The sequence below is a fragment of the Macaca fascicularis genome, chromosome 17 (assembly GCF_037993035.2).
Source record: "Macaca fascicularis isolate 582-1 chromosome 17, T2T-MFA8v1.1".
Lineage (NCBI taxonomy): Eukaryota > Metazoa > Chordata > Mammalia > Primates > Cercopithecidae > Macaca > Macaca fascicularis.
The window spans coordinates 85,286,597-85,309,035 of NC_088391.1; the positions used below are offsets into that span (position 1 = coordinate 85,286,597).

The window sequence follows — 22,439 nt, forward strand, 5'->3', positions numbered from 1 at the left end:
AGAAATTGAATTTTTCTTTGAGGTGAAAATTAATCCAGTAGTATTTTTTAAATCACCTATAGACAGAAATTGACTTGACATAATGTTATATGATTTTTTAAATAATTTAGGAATATGAATGAGGCCATTGGAAAGTAAGCTCTTTCCTTTTATTTTCCTTACTCGCTATGATTTATTCAAAAGTGATGAAAAGGCACCTTGTTATCAAACATAAGTGTAGAGATTTGGATGAGGACTTCTTATCAAAATAAAGCTACACAAAAACTGCAGTGGAAATATATACTCCACATTTAATCAGGCTACTTCCTTGCATAACAACCATGTTTTGGATACTTTGGGTGAAACCTGAAGGGGCCCGTTAAATGGTTCAGTTGTTCACCAAAGAGGGTGGGTACCTGATGTGTGAGAGGCAGGCATTATGAAAAGCATGCAGACGGCATCTATCTCCCATTACTGCCCAGGCTGATGAGGTTCTATGCAGCCGTTCATCTGATTCCAGTCATTGCCAAGTGCCATGAAGGGCATTACTGCATCATAAAATATAATGTGGAATTAGACATCATCCTAATTTCTAACTTCCTCTGCCTGACTGGTTGGTTGAATGGGTTTCTTTTAGCCTATAAGGGCCTTAGGATTCTTCTACACTTCTACAAAATGAGCTTTCTAAAAAGAGTATATGGTATAATATCCTCTTATGGAATATATACTCTTATGAAGTAATGACATCGTATATGGCATTGACCCTTTTGCCATTCACCTGTCCCCACTACCTTCCCCTGCATAACATACTTCATGACACAAATCTTTCACTACAGCTAATGTGATCTTCTAGACCAGCACTTCACCAACGTCAGAGTTTTTGCAAATCACGTAAAGATCTTGTTCAAATGTAGGTTCTAGTTTAGGAGGCCTGAGGTGGGGACCGAGATTTTGCCTTTCTGACAAACTCCCAGATAAGGCCAATGCTGCTAATTTCCTTGAGTGGGAAGGATCTAGGAAACTCCCCTATGTATTCCTGTTCCTATATCTTTGTTCACGTTCTTCCTTCAACCTGGAATTTCTTCCCTTTCTTCCTAGGTTTTCATACTCATCCTTAGAAACCCTGCCTTAGTAGCTACTCCTTGAAGTGGTCTAGGATGGGGCTTTCTATATCACAAATGCTTCCTCCTCTGAACTCCTACAGCACACAGTGGCTGGACCACCCTCTGACACTGCTTATTTTATCTTTCACTACTTTCTCGTGCATACATCTGGAATCCCCCATCAAATGTTTAGCCCCTTGAGGACAATCTCATCATGTTCACTCCTGGCCTTTCCCTTAAATCTCAGATTTGCAATTCCAACCACCTGCTGCCTTATTAGAATCCAAATTCAACAGAGCAAAAACGAAACACCCTACCTTCTTCCTCAGAAAATGTGTTCAGTCTCAGGTACTCCCTTCTCAGAGAGTTGCATTTATTTATTTTACAAATACCTGTTTGTTTTAACAAATACATGTACCTACGATGGACCAGGCACATGGTGATGAACGGAGCATATGTGTTTTCATGATGCTTGTCTGAAACCTGTGGAACCTCGAAAAGCCCCAGTCACCTACAACTTAAAAGCTGTGCACTCCTGGAGATTCAGTCTCCCAAGGTAGAAACCGCAGGGTCATCACCGAGTTCACCTTCTAACTTACCTTCCACAACCATCCATTGTGTTATAAATTTCTATCTGTGCTGTCACAGAAATGCATCTCCTACATGAGCACTCCTTTCTTTCCCATTTATCTTGCCACTGTCCTAGAAATGTTCCCATCCTCCCTGGTTCCAGCGATGGCACTTGTCTCCATACTCCCTACTCAGCCCTTTGGTTTCAGCTTCTTCATCTCCAACTTTCTTTGACATCAACCCTGAAGTTGTCATTCTCCAGAAACATCCATCTCAACAAGGCACTTATAGACTTACAAAGATAGATGGATCCACATTGCCTGTGGAATTAAACCCCACCTTCATAGCATCAAGTTCAACGTCCCTCTAATCTATCCTCCACTGACTTTTCCAGCTTCCCATCCCCACACGCTGTCCCCTATTTCTACTGGTGCTGGAGCAAACATGTGCTAGTCTCCAAATGGCTCTGCTCTTTGAAGGCTCCTTGCCTTTGGTCAACCTAGAAGGCCTCTCCTAATTCTCCAACTGTCAAAATCCAACAGTTCCTCAAGGTTCAACTCAAAAGCCACCTCATCCAAGAAACCTCCCTCTGCCATAAGTAACCACTTCCATGACACTTCCTTTGTAACTGTGTCACACACCCTTTGTCACACAGTCTTGGGTGATTCTTAACTATATATCTATCTGTCTTTACCTCCACTAAGTGTTAAGGCTATGTTTATCTAACCCACTCGGTGGCTAACAAAATTTCCTGAAATCCAAGGGAAGATGTTCCCAACAATTCGAGTTTATTGACTGGGATGGTGGAATTGTACTTCTTTGATTCCTCGATGCTGAGCACAAAATCCTACCCTCGGAAGATGTGCAAAGAAAAATAAGATATATATATATATATAGATATATAGATATATAGATATATATATAGAGAGAGAGAGAGAGAGTGTGTGTGTTTGTGTGTGTGTGTGTAAACCTTTCATCTTCGGCATCTTTGAAATAGACTCTTTCCAACTTCATACAGCCTGATGATTGCATCCCATTGTGCCCCTGTCAGTAGAAGTCCTTCCCCTCAGAGCCAATTGCCAAGGCAGGGTTTTTCAATCTTGGTCACGTATTAGAATCATTTGGAGAGTTTCGAAAAATCTCAGTGCTCAGTCTGTACCCCAGATGGACCAACTTCATCAGAGTCTCTGTGGTCCAGACTTAGGCAACAGTATGTTTAGAGCTACTCAGATGATTCCAATATGCAGCCAAGGGTCAAAACTACTGTGCAGGAGAATATTTCAATTTCAGACTCAGTCATAGGAATATACAAAGCAGCAGCCACAGCACATAGGACAATTTTAAGGGGACTCATCTGACCCCACACATCTCTCTTGGTTGCCCATTGTGGTACCCACAATGAGAAAACAGAATTCTCTTTTGATTATAGTATTATCTCCAGAAGGCATTGTTAAATCCATACATAAATATATGAGATATGAATATATATAATATGATACTCATGTGTGTATGTATCATATTATATATGCAAATATGTTCCCTGGAAGGAGTAATCTATTCATCTTCCAGCTGTGTGCAGAATGAAAAGCAAATTTCCTTTTGTGAAAGATGAGGGCCTGGAAAGGAAGGTCTGGAGCACACAGATGGCATTAGGGCATCCTCCCAATCAGTTCTGAGAAGCTGGAGAGCACAGTGGGAATATGTGGTATCTCCATAGAACATAAGGGCATGAGAAGGAAAGAGAGGCACAGTAAAGGAAACTGGCACTGGGAGAGGACTTCCACCAACAAACTTGGCCTTCTCAGGTTGGTCAGGGCTGACCCTGCCCTGAATCTCTGAAGTTTATAAACTTTGATTTTTAAAAATTAATTGCTGGGTAGGGGAAGGGGAAGATTTTAAATGAGTGGGTAAGAAAATACCCAAGACCTGAGGGAATAAAGTCTCAGCTATACTAAACTTCCTGAGCCTCAGAAGCAATACTGAAAGGATTCCTAAATAAAAAGGTTAGCAGCATCCAAAAGAAACTAAGGAGAAGGAACCTCATAAAAATAAAAAGTCATGAGAAAAAGTATATATAGGTGGCAATTTTCCCCCAAGCTTACAAAAAACACCACCTGGGGACAGAGAACCGCGGTAATCCCTCTGCACTCTGCTGCCTAATGAGAATTTCTGAAAGCAAAGTACGCCCAGAGTGAGTCCCCATGAGCTAGTAATTTATAAAGCTGCCTCTACACCATGCTGATTCCGAAATAGACTGGTTTTCTAGTGTACCAGAGCCTTTTGTGGAAAAACAAAGCAATAGGAAAGAACTTGAATAATGGAGGCCTCCACAGAGATGAGATGACACATCGGGGTCTGTGATTACACCTCAGATTCACTCAACCACAGCCTTCTCTGAGAAGCCTACTTCCTTATTCTCATAAACTAAGCCGAGCAGTAATCATCCTTTGCCTTGATAGGAAGATCTGCTAATTACCCACAGCTCCGGAGGAATGCAAATCTGTGGCTATGTCATGGATCTGATCTTCCTTCTATGACCTTAACCCCCCACCCTAACTCCTTCTGTCTCAGATTTAAACAAATTCACTAGACATGAAACAGAAAGAGGCTGTTACTTAAGGGAATCAGATCCTCAGAGCGTATACTCCTGAATTTCCCTTATGGGTTTGAGTCAGCACTGATGTCTCACAGACATTCCAGATGACTTCAAGGAGGCAAGGGCAGACTGGTAATTAAACCACACCAATCAGGAAGGCTTAGAAATAGAGAACAAAGGGCAAGGAGAGGAGAGAGAAGGCGGCAAAAAAAAAAAAGAAGAAGAAGAAGAAGAAGAAAAAAGAAAAGAAAATGGAACAAAGAGGCAGGAAACCAGAGTCCTGGAAATGCTTTTTCACACGTCCTACCCACTCCTCTCTCTGTCTATGTTAACGAAGCTCCTGGAAAGAGATGTGCGCTCGCCTCTGTATAAAGCAGTGAGGCACAGAAAGAATGGTGCGAGCCGAGGCCAACCAGGTCTCAGGTCTGCGTGAGCTGGTGGAGCTAGACTCAAGTCAGTGCAGGAGGAAGGCAGTGTGGGAACAGGGCTGGCGAGAATGGGACTGGGCTCTCCTCCAGGCTCCGAGGCTCACCCCGCTTAACCCCAAATGCTACAGCCTCATGGGGCTGCATGTCTTCTCTGTGCCCCTGCTGGTTCACTCTCTTCTCCAGCCTGCCCATTGCTGGAGGGCTGAGGATATGAATTGCATCCCTGGGCTCCCATGTGTTCTGACTCCAGTTAACCTTGGCCACTGGGAGGCACTGAAGGAGCTCCTAGAGAAGAGTGAGGTCCCGGCATTCATTCTCGGGGCTTCCTCACTGTGAGGTTGCTTCAGACTAGCTGAGCACCTCAACGGAAGATCACGATTCCCCTCTGCTGGCTTGTCCAGAGCTGTTTCCCTCCCCTATACTTCAGTCCTTCAGGCCTTAGGGTGGTAACTTTGCTCCACGTTACTCACCTCAGGTTCTGCACTATTCCTTATGGCTTTTCTACACTCTGCTGTCACCTGTATTTCAAGTACCTTATTGAACAGTCCTTAATTATTGCCCAAGTTGACTGGTGCTGTCAGTTTCATTCTAAGACCCAACTGATGTAACCCACAAACCCAAGATAGACCAGAATTATGTCCGTATTCTTCCATGGTGGGGCAACCTTCAAGGTGGCTAAGATACTGGGGCATTCACCTGTGTGTAAAACTGTCTAGAGAGAAGTGGCTACTGGTGGAATCTGCTTAGTACCTGGAGAACTGCTTGTCCTTTAGCTAAGGAAAACACAAGTGCTTTTCTCTTGGTCTAAAGTCACTTTACAGCTCATGGTGAGTAGCGGTGGTCTCTGCAGTGCACCAAGAGATATAACTGACAGTAACATGCATGTCAGGGAGGGATTCCCTTCCCTCCTCAGTGCTAAGGAGAGAAAAAGGAGTAGATATGACTAACAAGGAAGGAAAAGGAGGGAGACAAGAGTTTGGCCCTCTGTCACCTTCCATCACAGAGCACGACCTTCTTCTGCTGAACCACCGGCAATGGGAACACGCTGTGCATGGCATCGAAGTTCAAGACCACTGACAAGCAAAAATGGGTTTGACTTTGCATTTACTGCCTGGAAACCCATTTCATCATTTAATCCAAAACCTAATTTTTTTGGAATTCAATGTTTTAAACAAATCATGAGTGTTTGATGTGACATGAGATTGCTTTATCCTCTCTCCTCCCCAGTTCCTCATGAAAATGAGATGCTGCACCTCATTTGGGGATTTGGGAGAGAAAATAAAATAAAACAATCTGGATCTAGGTCAGCAGAAAGCCTGTTTGTTCAGTGTAAAGAGGCCTCTCCGCTAATTAACACTTTCCTGAGAAAAAAAAGAATGAAAGTCGTGTGCGAGGAGCATATATATATATGTGTGTGTGTGTGTGTATATATATACACACACACATTCCTCTTTAAATGGCACCATTTCAGATTCAGTAAAATAGCACTTACCCCTTCAAATTGGAATAGTGATCACACGTACTGAAAATTAAAATTCCAGAAAGCTTCAATGCTGAAAATTTCATCCAGTCACCTGACAGAGCTAATTAAATTTCTTGGCCTGTTAATTAGTATTTATTAAATTATGGAACTAAAGCTTTAACTCTGCCACTCTTGCTTCAAGAATTAAGAAGTTGTGGAGAGAGAGCGATAACCAAGGCGTCAGCTTGCTGACTCTTCCAAAAAGTGGTACTCAGACCTTTATCCAACTCATGCCACCAATCCAATGATTCTGAAGAATAAAAAATTCCACCTCTAAGTGCAAATCTAGAATAGCATAAAATATGCTTTCTTTCCTTTTTAATTGTGCAAACACTGTGGCCATATAATAACATGCACAATGAATTTGCACCCATGGCCACGTGTGCTTGATAAAGGCAACATCATGATTCTTTGCAACAGTGAACATTTTCTCTTATAGATGCTTAGCTTCCCAGGCATCTTGTACAGAATAACATATTCAAAAGCCTGTTCTTTTCTCACATGCTCATCTAGTCAAACTTCTGCTCTCCAAGGAATGAATAAGTTCTGATGGAGTCCACGTCAGTCTTTATGTCAGATTATTTCTGAAAATGTTGGGGCTCTCTCCATAATCCAGCAGTCAACTGAAAGAGTATCCATTGAGTGTCTGCCATGTGTTCAACACTCAGCTCACTGTCCAAAAAGATACAAAAAGAACAAGATACTGTTCTTTCCCAGGGGCATCAAGATGTTTTATAGAGATAATCTATATCCAAATGAAACAAGAAACAAACCAAATGCATGAGATACTGGTAAAATAAAGTGCTCAATTGTGTGATAGGATGATCAAAATAAATTTCACTTTCAGGAGTGCCTTCCAGCTCCAACACTTTCCAATACTATGTGTAGCATAAAAAAATAGCCAAAGAATTCAACTAAAGGTTCTAGAAGGTGTGTTTTCATCATGAACACACCCTTAGCACAGTCCCTGCTATTCGGTAAGCTCTAGGCAAATGCCGAATGAATGAATAAGGAAACGAGTGCAAAATGAAAAGAATGCAGACAGCAGGATGAACTGGCATTATCCGGGAAGGCCTCAGACCTGAGACTGCTCTTAAACTAAGCTGCAAGGCAGAGGTTACAAATTGTCAGCCATCAGTGTTAATCTATCTATACAGATGTGTTTCGTTCAGCCCATGCTGTGATGATGATGGTGGGGGGATGACGGACGGTGATGATGATGATCATGATGAAGACAAGGATGGAGGTGGAGAGAGAATTTAAAAGCCAGGAAATTCCATGTTCAAATCCATATAGTTCTATTGTAAAAGAAACTCTACCTCTCCTGGCTTCTGTGTCCATGTGGCATGATGCCAAGGCCAGTGGCTTTTTTTCTTTCTTTTTTTTTTTTTTTTTCAGACAGAGTCTCAGTCTTGTCGCCCAGGCTGCAGTCCAGTGGTATGATCTCAGCTCACTGCAACCTCTGCCTCCCAGGTTGAAGTGATTCTCCTGCCTCAGCCTCCCAAGTAGCTGGGATTACAGGCACCCGCCACCACGCCTGGCTAATTTTTATATTTTTAGTGGAGACAGGGTTTCACCATGTTGGTCAGGCTGGTCTCGAACTCCTGACCTCATATGATCCTCCTGCCTCGGCTTCCCAAAGTGCTGGGATTACAGGCTTGAGCCAGTGTGCCCGGCCCTGGCTCTTCTCTTTCTTCAGCCATCGTCCTCCAGGTGTGCACCATGTTCCACCCTCTCAGTTGTCTCCCCAACCAAGGCCAAGTGTCAGTTACCTTTTATTTTCATGCGTGCACTATTGCTTTCTTCTGGAAGAGAAAATAATCCCCATAAACATCATACCAAAGTGTAAAAATGCAAAAGTAGTCCTTGAGGGAGTCATGTTTCAAGGGAAAAGTGAGAGACTATCTCTTGTGAAAATGAATGAGGAAATGATGAAATTGTATGCTATTAATATCAATCTAAATGTGTCTATGAAAAGAACAGAAATTGCTTTCTACATTATCAACTGCTACCTTCTCAGTGAGGCCTTCCATGAGCATCCACCTCCACACATGCTTCTAATCCCCTCCTCCACTTTAGTTTTCACTTTAGCACATGCCATGTATGTTTTTATTGTATAATTCTTTTTTAACTTAATTTAAAGTTCTGGGATACATGTGCAGCACGTGCAGGTTTGTTACATAGGTAAACGTGTGCCATAGTGGTTTGCTGCTGCACCCATCAACCTATCACCTAGGTATTAAACCCCGCATGCATTAACTATTTATCCTGATGCTCTCCCTCCCCTGACCCCCGACAGGCCCCAGTGTGTGTTGATCTCCGTGTGTCCATGTATTTTCATTGTTCAGCTCCCCTTATAAGTGAGAAAGTGCTATGTTTGGTTTTCCACTCCCGAGTTAGTTTGCTGAGGATAATGGCTTCCATCTCCATCCATGTCCCTGCAAAGGATGTGATCTTGTTCCTGCATATGGCTGCATAGTATTCCATGCTGTATGTGTACCACATTTTCTTTATCCAGTTCATCCTTGATGGGCATTTGGGTTGATTCCATGTCTTTGCTATTGTAAATAGTGTTGTAATGAACATACAACATACGTTGTATGGCTGCATAGTATTCCATGCCGTATATGTACCACATTTTCTTTATCCAGTCTATCCTTGATGGGCATTTGGGTTGATTCCATGTCTTTGCTATTGTAAATAGTGTTGTAATGAACATACGCGTGCATGTATCTTTATAACAGAATGACATATATTCCTTTGGGTGTATATCCAGTAATAGGATTACTGGGTCAAATGGTATTTCTGGTTCTAGGTCTTTGAGGAATCACCACACTGTCTTCCACAGTGCCATATATTTTACTGGTTTATCCTATTTGTTGTTGGAATCCTGTAATGCAAATGTAGGCTCCATGAAGGAAGGAGGTTGTGCCCTCTTTTGTTCACTACTTCATCCCTGGTACCTAAGAGGGTGCCTGGAAAAGAGTAGATGTTTGACGAATGAACAAACAAACTCAGCCCGCTTCTCTAATGTACTTTATCTGCATGATCTGCCTGAAGGGATGAAGAAGCTGTGGACAGGCTAAGAGAAGAGGCATCACTGCTGGTGGAGGAAGTGACTTCTCAGAGGGAGCATAAGCAAAGGCCTGAGCTGGCGGGGAGCACACGGAGGGGGAAACAGGGCTCTGAAAGACATAGAGCCTAATTAAAAGGAAAAATGTAGCCGAGCATGGTGGCATGCATCTGTAATCCAAGCCACTTGGAAGGCGGGAGGGTTGTTTGAGCCTAGGAGTTCAGAGCTGCAATGAGCTAGGATTGCACCACTGGACTCTGGCCTGGACAACAGAGTGAGACCCCGTCTCAGGAAAAGAAAAGGTAAAAATGAAACAATGCATTTAAAATGGAAAATGTGTCATGGAGTTGCCAGTTAGGAATCCGTGATAGATGTGAACAAGACACCACTGGTCTGTCCCCTGTCATCAATCCAGACCATTGCCCACCCCACCTGGCTTTCACAGCGCCATACCTGTGTATCCTTCTGGACCCCAGCTGGGCTGTTCTAGCACCCTTCACCCTTCAATGATTCTCCAGAAAAAAATACTAAACTGCTCACAGTAGACTATGAAACCCTGCAGAATCTACTGGCCCACTTCTCTGGCCCCGACTCCTGCCTCTCCAACATATGCACTGTACCTTTCAGTTGTACCAAACTAACTACTTTCCAAAGCCTTAGTGGGTTTGGTCCACATGAGCCTTTGAACGTGGGCTCCATCTGACTGGGAGCCCCAACACCAACTCATTCTTCAAGAGTAGCTCAGAGAGACCCCTGTGGGAGCTGCTCCCTAGAGCCCCTACTTGGCAGACTCAGGACCCCTACTCTGTACCTCTGGACCATCTGATGCTCCACAGGTAATACTTATCCATCAGAAGCTGCATGCATCACCTGTAAGATACAGTGTGAACACACATTCTGCCTTTAGTTAGAGGACTTTAGTTAGTCCTCTAACTAAAGGCATCTGCGGCACTCTTGGCCAACTGATGGTACCCAGGCCTTGAGAATGCCTCCCTCACTCCTTGAACCCTCCCTAGAAATTGATTGGGTTTCTCAGTAAGTGGTCACAGCCCTAAGGTACCACCACGAGTTGGGGGATACAAGTTAAGAGTGCGAATCCCTAGACTGCAGTTCTAGTACCTGTGTCTGTACTGAGAATAGCACCATGTGTCTATTCTCATTGGTCCTGATTTAACGCGTTAAATCCTATCCCCTTTACTGTGGTTTAAGTGCCCTTACCTTTTCCCATTTGATCTCAGTTTAATCAACTTTGGGTCACTGGTTTCTGCTCTTGGAAAAAACCTACTCTACACTCAGCTTCTATCTTTCTCTACTCAATTCTTGTCAATGTTGACATCACATTATACTACTATCAGTTTTTATGTCTTTATCTCCACAGAAGAGAAAGCTCCTTGAAAGTAGAAACAATGTCCTTTTCATCTCTGTAGCCCCAATGCCTAATGCAGTATCTTGCACAGAGAAAACCCTTCATGAATGTTTGTTGACTGAATGCATGACCACACGCAGCAATACAGCCATTGCCATTGGTCTTTAAGAGAAAGGACCATGGCACTTTGGGAGGCTGAGGAGGGTGAATCACCTGAAGTCAGGAGTTCAAGACCAGCCTGACCAGTGTGGTGAAACCCCATCTGTACTAAAAATACAAAAATTAGCCGGATGTGGTGGTGTGCACCTGTAGTTCCAGCTACTTGGGAGGCTGAGACAGGAGAATCACTTGAACCTGGGAAGCAGAGGTTGCAGTGAGCTGAGACTGTGCCACTGCACTCCAGCCTGGGTGACAGAGCAAGACTCCATCAAAAAAGAAAGAGAAAGAAAGACAGAAGGAAGGGAGGGAGGGAGGGAGGGAGGGAGGAAGGAAGGAAGGAAGGAAGGAAGGAAGGAAGGAAGGAAGGAAGGAAGGAAGGAAGGGAGGGAGGGAGGGAAGGAGGGAGGGAGGAAGGGAGGGAGGGAGGGAAAGAAGAGAGAAAGAAAGAAAGAAAGAAAGAAAGAAAGAAAGAAAGAAAGAAAGAAAGAAAGAAAGAAAAGAAAGAAAGAAAAAAGAAAGAAAGAGAAGAAAAAGACCATTTAATTCATGGCAGCAGTACTACATATTCAAAAAATAAAGAAAATAAAGACAGATTTTTTTTAAATTACTGCAATTAGATTCATTGGCCATGAGAACCTGACTTATAGGCTTAGAAGAAGTGAAAAGATGGATATGAAAAGCTAGACTAAATCTGAAAATTAAAAGACTTTTCAGAGAAAGAAAATAAGTGAAGTCACAGGGTTGAGCTTGCCCTGGAGAGATCACACTGTCTACTCTTTAACCCCGTGGGTCTGAGTTTTCAGATTTCCCGTGTGTCAGGACGAGTTGTGGGACGCAAGTTAAGAGTGCCAATCTCCAGACTGCAGGTCTAGTCCCTGTGTCTGTACTGAGAGCACGTTGTGTGAACACCTCGGCATGGCAACCCCAGGACCACCTATGCCTTCACCATTTTTGATCAGAGAAAAGCTCTTTCCCTTGTAAAGATAACTACAGAGTTTCCATGATTTCCCAGGATACTCAGCATGTTTTTCCTGAAATCCTCTTTTTCATCATGTTTTAGGAAAGCCTGTTCTAATGGCTTTGTTTAAAAAAAAAAAAAAAAAAAAAAAAACTTTTTAAAATGTCAAGCAAAAGAGATTTCTAAGTGTCTCTTCTTGTTGTGGAGTCACCTTTTCGGAGCAATAATAGTAAAACCAAGTTCTGGACATAAGTTCTAGCTCCTTTGAAGTTTGTCCTTTCTTCTCGACCATATAAATAATGGAGAGGGGAACTTAGTGGCATATCTCATTTAGGCACTTGGATAAATAATACCCCACTTTCAGTTATCTTTGTAAAAACCTTTGAAAAACCCTCCTACCTTTGTGAGGACAAAAGAAGCAATTGAAAATGCACTAGGTCCTTTTTAAATATTCGTGATTTCGCTTGAAAAAGAAGGTCGGTTTTCCACATAGGAAATGATTTGAAGAAATAAGAAAATGAAAACTATTTTCAAAAGGGCTGCTTAACTTTCCTTTAATTATACTAAAAAGAATGAAGAGAATGAAGCATCTTGGAATTTGTGATTTATGGATCACCATGGCATAGTATAAAAATTCAGAATTAACTTCTGATGAGAAAAATACAAAAAATCAAATCAGTGAATTTTATATTTATTAATCTAGGGGAAAAAATGAGAGGTTAGGTTTCCATTCTGTTCAGAAAGACTGGCAGTGTAACCTCATATGCCAGCAGGATAATTATACCATGACTTTCCAGTGCATCAGGAATAAAACATAACGCTCTTCAAAGAAGGAATAGAAAAGCAACCTAACATTGAGGCTAACTTGACAGAAATCATTCTAATTATTTACATTCAGAACTCCTTTTGCTGAGACTTTTTTTTTTTTGAAGAGATAAAGGCTATTCTCGAAGTACCACTGCTTAGCTACCAAATCTATTAACAGAAAGCCCCTGGGGTTTGATCTTTAAGATTCCAGTGTGCTTCCAGTACTGGTTTTATACTTATCTGCAATAAAAAGGTGATTCCTCCAAGTGCTTTGGATTTGGTTGGATCAGATTTACTGTCTGGCTTCTCAACCTTATTCCCAAGTACAATGTAATAGGAAAATGCAAAGCCCTATCAAGTCCCCATGGGTTCCTATGGCAGGGTGGTGAAAATTTTGTTTTCTTTACTACTTTTCATTTCATAAGAGAAATAGTCTCAAGAAGAGGATTTCTAATACAATGTTGTTAGATACAGACCATTAAATATGTAGGGCTGGCTTTCCAGCCTACATATGTAGCCCTATGGGAAAACTCTCCCTTTGTCATGGAAACCCAGGGGAGGAGTTGGTCTGTGCTGTTTTATGAATAAAAAATCCAGAAGGGGAACTCTTTTTCCATTTTAAAGCCAGGAGGAGTTTTTAGGACTTTCATTTTTTCACACTTGCCTGTTAGAGAAATGGCATAGGTTTTATGGTATTGTGCATCTAGAATGTTCTTAGCACCACCTGAAAATTATTATTTCTGCTGATAAGATAGATAGACGATTGATCGATGATAGATGATTGATTGATTGATTGATTGATTGATTGATTGATTCAGGGACAGTATAACCCACTGTTATACATAACCAGAAGCATAATTGGGCAAATAGCATTTGATTCATCTGTCTTTGGACTTCCTAAAGGAAGATGGGCTGATTTAAAATGTTATCCTGAAAAATGTGTGGTCTTATATTTGTTTGGAGGGCTCTAGCCATAGGCATTGTTAGAAATGGCCTAGAAAATTAGGAAAGGCTACTCAAACCATAGTGGCGTTAGAAAAAGGCCAAGAATCAGGACATTGTTTGTAGGGCTGCTAGAATCACAATGGTATTGGAGAAGGTCTAGAACATTAGCATGGACTGATAATTCAGGGAAGAGTACAAAGATTTCCAGAGTGCCATCCTCCTCCCCGCAAATATATTTTCCATCTTTTTTTAAATGAGTGAGACCTACCAACAGGCACAGGGCTTTTCAAATGCAGTAACACTCTCCAGTTTACCAGTGCTGTTGTAATGGCTAATTTGAGACTGCAGGCTCTGGGGCCCCACTGCCAAGGCTCAAAATCAGGCCCTACTACTTGTGCTGTGTGATCAAGGCCAAGTGACTTCACTCTTCACTTCCTCGGTGTCTTCACTGTTCATGTGAGGTTGTGATGATTAAACAATGAGATAGGAGTGATGGGTTTACCATGGGGCCAGCCACTTAGTGAGAATTTGATGACATCTCACTAAACAAAAAAGTCACCATAGAAATGCAATTCTCAGTTATTGCATCTGTAAAGTTGAGACATCAACAGCTACCTTTCAGCATTTTTTACAAATTGGAGGCAATTATGGATTTGGTTGCTGAGTGTCTAATAGGTAATGGTAGCCATCACTGTTGTTATCATCATTTTTATCAGCACCTGTCTCACTCCTTGTTGTGCAGGTCAGGAAAACCCAACTAGATCATAGCTTCTTGAAGACAAGCAGGCTTCATGGGATACTACCTGCATAGTTGCACAAGGCCCAGTGTTTAGAAGTACCTGACGCTCTGTAAATGCCACGTTCAAATTCCTAATAATATTGAAACAGGGAGCCCTGCATTTTCATTTTGCACTGGGCTCTACAAATTATGTAGCTGATCCTGAGGACAGGAACTGTTTCTAACTTGGTTTTATAAACTTAGTCTCCCAGGCACAGTTCTTTATACACAGTATGTTTGCATTAGATGTTTCTCGAAGTGAATGGGCATTGCCACTAATTAATAATAACTGAACATGAAATTCATTCATTTGATGCCCACTTTCAGAAATCCAGGCAGGCTTCTCCTGAGCTTATAAAGTCCTGTTGCGGACAGACCTTTGGCCTGTGACAAAGGATCAGTAGTGACAATAATCATTCCAAGTAAATTTTGTAAATGTAGAAATGGATTATTTGCAGGATCTACTGCATAAATTCAGACAGGAAGGTTGGTTACATGTTTAAAATTATTGCTTGGAACAGATTAAAGGGTGCAAAAAATGTTAGCAAAATCACTTGGGAAAGGTGGTTTCTAATGTTTTTAATATTGGCACAGTTAGTAACTGACTTTAAATCCTTCCTTGATCAACATAAAAAGACATTTCAAGGGAAAGGAAATAAATTGTAATGCCATTAACCATCACACATTGTAGGAATACCTATTATAAAAAATCCTTTCTAAGTTTTACTGTTCTAGATCTAAGCTTATTTCATAGAAATAAAGAATTAAATACTACACTGGATTTCATTTTGGAATATTAATGAGATTGAAAAAAGCTTTAAATTTTCCTTTGACTCATTAAGCTGGAAAGTCAAAGTGCTAAAAATATATACTTTTGCTTCAAAATAGACTGAAATGGATACAAAGAACTTTGTGTCGGAGGAATCTAACTTAGAGTAAAAGGACCTATTGGGAGAAATTTGAAGCAATTGTAATACATAATTTGGCTATTATACATAAACATATGTCTATATTCATCATGTAGCTTTACTTGTCAAAAAATATCTTAAAACTTGTACAGTCAGAAAAAGTATCAATAACATAAAATTTCACAGCCCCCTTTTAGAACTGTGGCCTTAACATTTTGTAGGGAAATTAAGTTTTGGTTAACCTTGGCTCTGGTAGACCTCATTAAAATAACAGCCTGTCAGTTTCAAGTTTAAAATAACAGGGTTGTCAGTTTTATATGCAGTGGAACAATCTACAATTTTATTCTCGGGGATAAGACTGGGAAGGGGGTGAAAGGTGGACAAAGATTGGACAGCACTGCCATCTGGTGGTCATAGTGAAGGTGGTCCCTAAAGGCCCGCAGATGAGGCTGGACCACCTTGAAGGAAAAGATGTCAGGCTGCTTTAAGCAAGTCATTGTATCGACTTTTTGATAGCCCTTTGCCTTTAAAATGTAGGTACATGCCCAGAGCCTAGAAGCAATTTATAATCTCAAAGTTACAGTAAATCAATAATAAACTCAGCTCTTTGGTAATCTTTAATCCCTGCATATCCATGACTTGATAAAATTAATTTTCAAGAGAATGAAATCTTGTGAAAAGAATTAGATTTAACAAAAACCTTTTTTAATTTTACTTTAAGTTCTGGGACACATGTGCAGAAACTGCAGGTTTGTTACATAGGTATACATGTGCCATGCTGGTTTGCTGCACCCATCAACCCGTCATCTAGGTTTTAAGCCTCACATGCATTAGGTGTTTGTCCTAATGCTCTCCTTTCCCTTGCCTCCCACCCCCGACAGGCCCTGGTGTGTGATGTTCCCCTCCCTGTGTCCATGTGTTCTCACTAGATTCAACAAAAACTTTTAAAAATATTTTCCTTTATTAAAACCACCACATATCTGGTGTCTTATTGCATGAGTATCTTGTGAGAAATTCATCAAACTGATGATATATGATTTGTGTACTTTTCTGGATGATTATTAAACTTCGGTAAAAATAAATAAATGCGAGCCAAAAATCTGTTCATAGGCGAAATTTTGATGGATGTCACAAAGCTGAATGGAACATGTTCCCATTTATATAAACTGAAGCAATTCTAGACATAGGCTGGATTCAAACAGACTTCTACTGTAACCTAACTTCGATTCAGTTCTTTCCTGCTGTACTTGGGACAGTTGACTGTGGGTATGGAGTAGGGGCAGGAGAGTGAGGTCAGAGAAAAAGGATAAAAATGAGTTCTGTTGTTTTGAAATGCAACCTACTCAAAAAGTTCAGAAGAAGATACTGAACACTCTAACGTTAAGCTAATAGCCCGCCTTTAGCTCATTCAGACAACAACCCCTAGCCTAGGAATCACGCTCAACCCCTCTCAGTAGCAACTGGCCCCTCTCCTGACGTGCTTAGGAAGGACGTTAGACCGTGCTCTCAGTACGGTAGCCACCAGCCACACAAGGCTGTTGACCACTAAGGATGTGCTGTAGACAGAACTGAAATGTGCTCTAAGTGAAAAACCCACAACAGATTTTGAAACCTGTGCCATCTAACATGGCAGCTACTAGCCGTGTGTGACTATTGAGCAACGGAGATGTCCGGTGGAATGAATTGAGATGGACTATAAGTATAAAATATAAACTAGTCTTTAAAGACTTAGTACCAGAAAAGAATAAAGAACATACAATATCTCATTTAAATGTTTTGTGTTTACTATATATTGAAACAATGTTTTGAATAAGTTGTGTTCAACAAAACATAACATTGAAATTAGCTTCAACTTACTTTTTTTTCAATGTGGCAACTAGAAAATTTAAAAAGACACCCGTAGCTCCTTTGTGGCTCACATTATGTTTCTGTGGGATATTTGCTGCCTTTAGGCTCTCATTGCTTCTTCGAACAGGATGGCCATTTTGCCATTTTACAGGTTGTTTTCTCTCCCAGTGGAGCTAAAGTGGCCTGCCTATGACACCTCTGCAGCTTGTAGGAGACTAAGAGGACCTATTTAGGTTATTGGATGCTTATGATGTAAAGGTGAAAGCCAAGCAAAATTATGTCACTTGGGTCTAATCATAAGAGGAGTAAATGGTACTCCCTGGTTGGTGCCCCATGGGGTAAATTGGATCTTTAAGGTAACCAGATGGCTCTCAGGAACACGTAATTTACCTCACAGGGGTAAGAACTTGATTTGCAAGAAAGAATGCAGTTTAGTCCCCCAGTGCCATATGTCCCCATGGTGGCATTTGTACTCATTAAGTACTTCCAGTTCCAAGTGCCCTAGCAATGTGTGAACTTGAGTTTCCACTTTCTCCCTTATTGTAAGATATTGATTTTACTTCTCACACCCTACAACCCTTAAACGTGTGAGCCATTTTTAATGCTCATTTATGTGTATATATCTTTCCTCCACTGGGTGGTTAATTGAAGGCAGGACCATGTCCTTTAAATCGCTGTATGCCCAAGACCTTAAAAAGGCCCAGTACATTGTAGATACGAATCAAGTGTGTGTGCCTGGCTGTGTGCAGGTGTGTGTGGGGGTGAGGGTGTTTAGTTGGAATGACTATTCATAAATAGACCCTAAACAACCAATTATCTGTAATATAGGGAAGCTTACCAGGAAGATGCCCTTCCCTATGGCAATAATTTATTTTGCAAGTAAGGGCATGTATAATTTACATTTCATTTACAATTTCATTTGAAGACCCAGAATTTGAACTTGCCCTTCTGCCTACTCTGCCAATTGTTCATTTGTTCATTCGCTATCTATTGAGTACAACCAAACACCAGGCACTGTGCTAGGCGATGGGACACTCATCTGCTAGGAAGTGGTGAACACAAAGCACAGAGGCCCTGCCCCCATGTCACCTGCAGCTGGGAGGGAGGCCCACACCCACGATGAATGGGCAAATCTCTATGCTAGGTAAAACCGAAGGGATCTCTGTGAGCACATATTCTGGGGAGGCCCTAAGTTGAAACCCATAGGAAGACTTTCAACTAAATTATACTCTTCTCTCCAATGTACAGACCCTACGTTTGAGTAAAAGTTCATAGACAGCCTTGGGTGCAGTGGTTTACATTCTTAGAGATATTTACTAGTATCTCATCCCTTAGGCTAAAATCTTTGGTATTTGAACTTGAACCAGTTCCCAGTTAAACCCAGGAAGAAAAAAAGGCAGATCATTGAATTATAGCATAAATATAACATGAGAAATTTAAAAGTAGCATTTATTATGCACCACACAATGCAAGTCTACATAGTTAAGTATAAATCAAATCATACATGCCCAAAAGACATTTATATGCTTTTGGTTGCCTATTCCATTGAAGATTTATGGCAACCCGTCTCTACCCTAAATGGCTTTAGAATGTAGATAAATCTGATTTCCACCTACCACTTGCTGAATACTTTCCTATGCTGCATCTAAATTACTTTTCCAATGTGTGTACATCTTTGTGGGTACTCTTGCTGTTGGACGGAATAATGTTTGCAATATCTTACTTAAGATAAGTAAGATATCATGCTCAATGACACCACTCTTGGGTGAGCAAAAGGTGTTTCCTGTTTCCCAGTAAGTTCCAAATGTCTGTAGGCTTTAGAGAAAGAGACCACAATACACGTCTATTCCCCAGTTTTGGTGTGGAAGAATAAAGCCACCAAACTGCTGGAATTAAATAATGAACTCGAAAATATTCAGGAATGCCTAAACTTGAAGTGAAATGCTTTGCGATGCCTCCTCCCCCTTTTTTAATTAGCAGACTTACTTGTCCTGGATTTCATTCCCTAAAGATGAAATTTCAATATTTTCAGAGTACCTTCAGGTAGCTATGAGCTTAACGAAATCACTGTGTTATGCCAATCACAGGTAGAAACAGAGATGGAAATTCTGTATGGGTTTCCTAAGTATATCAAAGGCCCTATGAAGGGGTTGTACATTTGAAGTAAGAGTTGGCAAAGAATCTGAATTTTTCAGCAAAACTAAGTGTTCAAACATTAAACTTTTTTTCACATTAGCAAAATTGGGCTATTAAATAATTGGAGTGCTCTCTGGCAGTTTTCCAAATCAGGGCTAATTTCCAGGTTAGTCCTATACAAAGGGGTCAATCCTATGCCACTAGCATCATCTTGTTAGCTATATCAGGAAATTCAGGAAATATGGAGGAAATCTGCTTTTCAAACCACAAAGAACTTCCAAAAGGTTTCATTCCATAATGATGATAGAATAGATGATGGTAGGAGCAGAGGTCAGATTTAAAATAAAATATCCAAAATGCTTCAAGGTGCCTTATATAACTGCTGGAAATACTGAATTCATTCTCTTCTTTTGAAAGCGCACCTGAGATCTTCCAATCCAGCATTATGAAGACTGCATATCTAATGACCTAATTTAGAATCAGCACTTGTCACAATCCATGCTCTAAATCATGGCAAGTTCCCTGGGGATGTCTACCTCTATACAGCAAAAATAATTCCTGAAAAAAGATAGAGGCCAAAGTTAGCCACCAAGGAGGACACAGCTGTTCTCCAAACCAGAGAGCAAGAGAGCAGATGGGACAGACCTTTGGTCAGAAATGAATCCAAAGGAGCATTTACCAAGGGCTAGGCAGAGAAAAATAGAATCCACTCTCAGAATTTGAAACCAGGTAGCGCTTGCAAAGGAACAAAGCCAGGCAAGAGAGAAAAGTTGAGGGCTCAGTCTCAATGCCAAGCGAGGAGAAAGAATAAGAATGTGTTTCTGCTGTGTACTCAAGCCCTGTCCATAAAGACCCAGAACTGCCTAGCAAGGGGAGATGACTTGGCTTAGGTCAAAACAGCAAATCCTAAGTCCTCCTTCATTTATATCTGTCATTAGAAACATTTAAACAGAGTCTAGATGAGCCTGTCAAGAATGCTCTGGAAGCATTGGACTGACCGTGAGAGCTCTGCAAAGCCTGTAAATTCCATGATTAAGCAATAAAACTACTCCTTGAAATCATTGCTATTTTTCAGTCTTGAAAAGTAAATAGTGCCACATTTTAGGTATCTTGGTGCAAAGTAATACTTTGACTTGGTCTGGCTTCCCAAGGAACAAATGAATTCTTGTGTTTTACTTTTCACTACTGAATTCAATAGATATTAGTTTAATGTCAGACTGTGTCATCTCTCAAGGACGTGTGGGATCCTACTGCACTCACATGCCTAAAATGTAATGCCATAGGGAGTGAGGCACAATCAGGACATTAGTTCAAACACAAAGATTTGAAAGTTTTTGTTGTTTTCTTAAAATCTGCTGCAAAAATCTAACCTGAACAGCAGTAGGAAGATATTTCTGATGTCTCCCTCATTTATCCCTATTTGAGGACCAGCATTTTGCCTGAAAAGGACCCCATCAGTGTTTTCAGGAGCATGCATGCCCTTAATATGGCGTGATCAGCTAGCCAAGAAATTCCAAGCCTGAAACCAGACAGGATTACTCAGACTGAACTTTTCAAGCCATTCCCAGTTCTCTACGAAACTCAACAAAACTAAGCATTGTGTTTTCAAACCTTCAAAGATTCACTTCCTACTTAAAAAAAATTTTTTTTATATCCTTCTTAATCTTTCCTATGAAACATGTGTTTGTCACCTTGGGAGTAATGTTAAAAGTACTGGCCGGGTGCCATGGCTCACACCTGTAATCCCAGCACTTTGGGAGGCTGAGGTGGGTGGATCATGAGGTCAAGAGATCAAGACCATCCTGGCCAATGTGGTGAAACCCCATCTCTACTAAAACTACAAAAATTAGCTGGGCATGGTGGCACATGTCTGTAGTCCCAGCTGCTCGGGAGGCTGAGGCAGGAGAATGGCGTGAACCCGGGAGGCGGGGGTTGCTGTGAGCCAAGATCACACCACTGCGCTCCAGCCTGGTGACAGAACAAGACTGTCTCAAAAAAATAAAAACAAAAAAATAAAAAGTACCACACCACCACAAAAATATATGTCATGTGGAAACAGACTAGAAGTTATCATTGGACTCCCTGGGAACACATGATAGAGCCCAAAATGTCGGAGTGGTTTTAGGTTGAATAGTGTCTTGAGGACTCTGTAAAGTGCTGGGTGTAACATATGGTCAAAGTCAGCGTTAGGGTCACTGACAAAGTGCATTCCACAGAACCCTGCTATCATCCCCAAGACTTATCTAGAAGTTTCCTAAAAGAAAACATGTTATTAGTACAAGCAGTTTCTCCACCAAGCATTACAAAACCTACCCAAACATTACATTATAGAGGGGCCAATCTGAGACATGAAAAATGACACCAAAGAGTTTCATAAACTCAGAATAAATGGAAAACTGATGTTCTAGTGAAGACAGTGCTAAAAGCCATTATCAGAAGATATGGATTACTTGCTCTAAGAATGTGAGGGAGGGAGATTGTGTTTATAGATATTTGGCCACATCAGAAAAAATAATATTCTATCTGAGACTTAGGAACTATAAATGCTCTCATCCCGAGTGCACGTGTTTCCCGAGGGAGTGAGAGAAGCTGTGGACAGGTACATTCACAGACCTTGTTTGATTACTGAAGGAGTATGCATGACTTGAATTCTGATGCGGGCTCACATGGTGAAGCAGATGACTTGGTGCTGTCAGAAAAGACCATTCTTCTCTACAGTAAAGTTAGATGAGGTCACTGTCTCCAAAACTGGATTATGTCAAACTCTTAGGTTGCAAAAATAGTTTTGTATATGGTGACTTTGTGTTGACCAAGTAAAATGGCCTTGTCCCTGAGCACAACCAGCCTGCCTCCATTCCTTTAAACAGACTGTTTTCCAAAGCTTACCAATGACCTCCAGCCTATAAAATATTCACATTGGTTTTTTCCTTCAATATTTATTATTTAGAGTGTAGTCCTTTAAATATTCATCATATTTTTCTAAAGATATGGTATATATTATTTACATCTGGTTACATTATGTTTTCATCGTGATGAAATGGGCACATCGAAACTTTCTGAAGTCAGGAACAAATAGGGCGTTGGGCCAGGTGCACACAACATGTAGCCAGTGAGGTGGATTTGCATCCAGGGATGGTTGAGGGAAAATGGCAGGTGGCCTTCTCACAGTGACTGCTCTGGAAAGATCCAGAGGAAATAAAGGGTCCAGGGTAGATGGACTTGGGACCTCCTGTGGTTGGGTAGACAGCCATGGGCTGAAGGAG

The 22,439-nt window shown here is 41.2% G+C and overlaps 1 protein-coding gene across 5 annotated transcripts in view; it reads left to right on the top strand.

Annotated features, from left to right (window-relative positions):
* GPC6 (glypican 6) overlaps positions 1-22,439 on the top strand; it is a 1,194,356-nt gene that overhangs the window by 1,138,545 nt on the left and 33,372 nt on the right. The gene's annotated exons all lie outside the window — the stretch shown is intronic.